A 5,381-nucleotide genomic window follows, 5' to 3' on the forward strand; every position below is an offset into this window, starting at 1 on the left:
CAGGGTATGCATCTTAAACAAATTTTTTTTTGGGGGGTGGGGGGTTGGTTTTTAAAATGCCTTTTACTTTCAGTGTTCTCATATGGGAAAAAAAAGGAAAATCTTAACTCATAAAGCTGTGTGATTAAAGAGATAATCACTGCAAAGTGCCTGTCATATAGCAAGTGATCAAAGGAGAGAAAAGTGGAGGAAAAACTGACAGTATGAGGCAGTTCAAGAATAAGTACATTCACATACTGCTTCTAAGCTTCTGTGCTTTCCTTACTCATTTTGTACATGCAAAGAAAATAGCAAAAGCAAATAAAGCAGAACTCTTTATTCAATACTGAGATAAGAAGTTTTTACATCTAATAAAAGGGCTACTTATTTTCCCTTTGCCTTCCTATTATGACAGAACAGGGGTGGGAGAGGAGGAAAACAGACTTTTCACTTTGAAGAACTACTTATACCTTATAAACTTGTATCTTCATCTGTCTTTTTATAAGCAGCTCCCGTTGCCTAGCAAGATCTTCCTTTTTCCACCAAGTGAAAGTTCAAGGCTCAGTTAATAATCTAACCTACTTTGCTGATCTACTCTGTACAAATTTAAAGCTCCTTCATCCGTGTCTCCACAATGCTTTAAACAACAGCATTCCAGAACAACTCATACCAGCTGGCTGTTTCCAGGGGTTTCCCCTACTTGAATGGGAGTACCTCTGTATCCAATGCCTAGCATCCTGAAACCATCCATGTCTGCGGAATGGATATACCTGGGTAATGGGTATTCAGTTACAATCAAAGTTGCCCGGCCGGCCGGCATGGCTCAGTGGCTGAGCATTGACTTATGAACCAGGAGGTCACGGTTGGATTCCTATGCATGCACATGTTCCGGTTGCAGAGCAATCGCCAATGGGCAGCATGAAAGAGGCAGCCAATCAATGATTCTCTCTCATCATTGATGTTTATGTATCTCTTCCCCCTCTCCATTCCTCTCTGAAATCAATATATATGTATATATTAAATAGAAAGATAAAGTAGCAAAAAACCCTATGGCTGAACATTCACCAGAAAGGAAAGCAAAGTGCCAGAAAAACAGGGGTCAGGGAGATGATCATAGAGCGTATTAAAAGGCATGAAATTAAAAAAAGATTAAAAGCCAACTGTGTGCAAACATCTGTGTTCTCAGAGAAATGACTGCTGCTAAGCAGGTGAAGTGCCACTGGAATAAGGCAGACTGCTGTGTGTTTTATACAGTTATCCCATGTACCACCCACAGCAACTCAATCAGGTAGTACTATTAGGCTCCTTTCATAGATGAGAATGCTGAGATTCAAAAAGTTTAAGGAAATAGGTCACACTAGTAACAATGGAGATAAAAAGTAGAGAAGTGACTTTTTATCGGAAGTGATTTTCATAATAAACTAGTTTTACAGTGTGGAGGGGGTCTGGGGTAAAGAAAATGCAGATAGTTGTGGGGCCACCAAACAGTACAAGAGATGCAGCTGAGGGAGCAACTCTCAAGGGTAAAAAAAAAAAAAAAAAAGCCTGGACCAAAATCAAACCATAGCTGAAGTGATAAGAGGTATGTGAGTTCTATGTAGGAGTAATCTTCATGGAACAGTCTGCTAATCTGGAGTTATAAAACCTTAGTCAGAGACGGCCCTTGAAGCTTAGGAGTGCTAAAGAAAAACGAGAGCCTCGCCAAGCTGGTGAAACACAATCCGGTCTGCGGGCATTTCTGGCCACATTCTGTAATTTCCCATTTAGGAAAACCCTGGTTTTGCCTCCCTTGCAAAGATGGATTTGTGAAGGAAAGCCTCCACCTTGAAGTTTAAAGCCTCAAATCCCACAGCCCTCTGACTTAACTCCAACAAATAGCACTCATGACACATTGACTCACAATTGTCTGTTCTGGGATAGCTCTCTCATGTGCTATGAGCAACTAGAGGACAGGGCCCCTCAGGACCTCATACAGGGGAACTTCAAAAAATATTATGGTTGATAAATGAATACTGTCCTTTGCCTAGTTAATATCTGATAGGTGGTTATTTGTTAAAAGAGGTAATCCAGGATTTAAAAAGAAGCAATTACAGAAAAGCCTGTAAGGTTACAGATAAATGCAATATGCTTAGTGGTCAAATAGGTTTTCTGCTGGAAAAAAAAAAAAAAAAGTAAAAAAACATAACCTAAAATGATTGGCAAGTTAAACCTAAGAAAGCTGAGGTCAAAATTCAGTAAATCATTAGGTCTGAAGATCAGGCATAATCCCCATCTAAAACAAAAATTAACTAAACTAGTGAGCTTGTATTGTATCTGAAGGTTGCCAAACTTGAAATTAAAAAAAACACTACACCAATATGTGGCTTTGACCCTACCATGGCATAATGCTTCCAAAAACAACCTGTTTTATTTACCACTCTTAGAGGAAGATAAAGACTACATGAAAACAAAACAAAACAAAAACAACAAAAAGTGAAGAGTAATATATATCTACTCTTAAAAAAAACCTGGATTCACAATTTCTACTTTGAGGAAAAGTCCAAAAATAGAACAGAAAGCAAGTAAAAATAAAATGTAACATGAATACACAGCATATGAAAACATTCATGACACATGAAATATTTTGTTAAAATATATTACTTTTGCAATCTTGTCCAGTCAAGAAGGCGGCATAGGTAAATGTGGTACTTGAATCCTCCCACAATCACTTTGGAATTTAACAATTAACTACAAAACCACTATCTTTCAGAACACCTGGAATCTAGCTGAACAGCAGTCCTACAACTAAAGATATAAAGAAGAAGCCACATGGAGCCTGGTAAAAGAGGCAAAGACATGAAACGGGCTGGTCCCACATACACGTGTGGCATATTAAAATCAGGAGGGATATCTCCGCTTTGGCGGTCTCCTCTGAGGAGCAAGGAATCCCAGCCCCAAACCAGCCCCACCAGCCTAGGGTTCCACTGCCAGGAAGAGAAGTCTTCATAACTCTGGCTGTGAAAACCAGCAGGGATTGTGGCTGAGACACAAAGGGCTTCTGGAGTCCCAGGCAGTTCTCTTAAAGGCCCCACACATGGACTTACTGGAAAACTCTGAGCTCAAAAAAGCCAGGGACACAAGGGGAGAAACTAAACTGGCTTCAGGGTGAGCGCTAGAGGGGCAGCTTTTTCCCAGAGAGAAGTGCTGGCAGAAGCCACTGTTCCCTTGTAGAGCCCTCCCCCCATTAGAGCCAGAGGCGGGTGCCATATCTGAGTCTCCATCCACCTTGCTAAACTGTTAGCCCCACCCTGGTATTCCCTGAGACCCAACCCACCCAACTTGTGGGTCTACCCAAGCTGCTTCCAGGTGCTCTTCCACACAAAGGACCTGTCTTAACTCATGCTGTAGCCAGTGATGGCGAACCTTTTGAGCTCGGCGTGTCAGCATTTTGAAAAACCCTAACTTAACTCTGGTGCCGTGTCACATATAGCCATTTTTTGATATTTGCAACCATAGTAAAACAAAGACTTATATTTTTGATATTTATTTTATATATTTAAATGCCATTTAACAAAGAAAAATCAACCAAAAAAATGAGTTTGAGTGTCACCCTGCAGGGTTCAATTCCAGTCAAGGGCACATGCTCTGGTTGCAGGCTCGATCCCCCAGTAGGGGCGTGCAGTAGGTGGCCGATCAATGACTCTCTTTCATCATTGATATTTCTATCTCTCTCCCTTCCTCTCTGAAATCAATAAAAATATATATTTTTTAAAAATAAAACAAAATCAAACATAAAAACAGAACTGGCCTAAAAAACAAGTCTCTTCTTTGCATTTTAGGAGCAGTTTAGTTTACTGCATCACTCTGTCCCCAAGTATTACTAAAGTTGGAGATTAACTTGCTCTGTGTCAAATCTATGGCTGTACTGATTTTAATCCACTCTGATTTTAGATTTTAAAATTTTCTTTTTAAATCTTAGTTGGTAAATCAATTCATCAACAAATTTTTCTACTTTCTGCTTAAATTCATTTTTCCTTTTAGCAACAATTCATTCAACACCTATTATGTGCTGCAATTCAGGGCGTAGTATAGTGGAGAATGCAAAAAATAAATGAGACATTATCCCTGATCCTAAGCTAATAGCAACTTAGTAGGTTGGGGGAGGAGACAGCTTCTTAAACAATTATAAGTACACACTGTGTTCCTGTGTTATAATAGATACTGCAGACTCAGAGAAAGGAGCCAATTTGAATGGTTCGGGGGAAGTTACAATTGGAGTTTGATATTTGGGGGAGAGGATGGTATGTACAAGCCTTGCAGAAAGATATGCAAAGACAACATACTTCTTAATAAATTGGTACTTTGACACATGGCTTTACTTTAAATGAAAGAATCACACATTGCAACTAATGCAAAAGGGAAATAGAAATTGTTACTAGTTAACAGCTTACAGTGGTTTATATAATTTAAACTATAGGAACCCTACAATCGACTAGCAAACCATGTAGTTTAGTGTCATGCGCTTTTGCTTTCACCCTAATTTTTCACTTGTATGCTAAGAAAAGAAACTCGAAAGCTATTTATATCCCCCCTTTTTTTAGAACAATGCTTGTTTACACTGCACTAACCAGTGACTTAGAAATAATTAAGACCAATTATCTTGAAGCCATTCAAACTGTAATCTGCCACCACATCATCATGGAAGTAGTATAAGAATGTTCTAGGTTAATACCAAGGTTAAAAAACAATGACATGTCAATCTGGAACACCAGTACCATACCCTATGGGCTCAAATCCTTAAAAGTCTGAGCATGGTAGATTTAATGAAAGGGGCTGGAAAGAAAAAAAAATAAAACTAATCACCAAGCACTGTGTTTGTAAGACACCTAAATTCTGAAGGTTACTGGCCCAGAAAGATGTTGACACATATAGGAAAATTACTTTTGTGGATTGGAAAACTGGGCTAACCTCATGAAAGGTGAAAAGTATGCCATATTAAATCGCTAAGAACAGATAACCTATTTTATCAAGCTACTACTGGAGTGAAAATGCCATAGGCTAACATTTAAGATATTAGAGGCCCGGTGCACGACATTTGTGCACTGGGGGATGTGGGGGTCCCTCAGCCCGACCTGCACCCTTTCCAATCTGGGAGCCCTCAGGTGAGCCCTCTCCAATCCGGGAGTTTCTGTTTGTCTTTGCAATCATATGAGTGAATTGTCTGAGACCCCCAACCCAGTTTGGTTTGTTGCTCACAAAATAATAGAGGCATTTTTTTTTTCTTTGCTTCATTGGTGGAGATTTCCTGGAAGTTTTAGGATATCTTCCCTTTAATTTTTCCTAGACACTCTGATTTTACTTATGTCTCTCACCTTTGCTTTCCCTCCATCCCCCACCGCAACAGTAACTTGCTCCAGGCTCAC

The 5,381-nt window shown here is 39.5% G+C and overlaps 1 protein-coding gene across 2 annotated transcripts in view; it reads right to left on the reverse strand.

Annotated features, from left to right (window-relative positions):
- The window catches only part of ADD3 (adducin 3 (gamma)), a 54,781-nt gene extending 54,275 nt beyond the window's left edge, over positions 1-506 (reverse strand). The window contains exon 1 of one of the 2 annotated variants that reach the window (XM_005874548.2): positions 450-506. The gene's annotated coding sequence lies outside the window, so the exon portion shown is untranslated. The remainder of the gene's footprint in view (positions 1-449) is intronic. The other variant, XM_005874547.2, reaches the window with a different exon arrangement.
- Positions 507-5,381: the final 4,875 nt, after the last annotated feature.

Source organism: Myotis brandtii, unplaced genomic scaffold (genome assembly GCF_000412655.1).
Source record: "Myotis brandtii unplaced genomic scaffold, ASM41265v1 scaffold441, whole genome shotgun sequence".
NCBI lineage: Eukaryota > Metazoa > Chordata > Mammalia > Chiroptera > Vespertilionidae > Myotis > Myotis brandtii.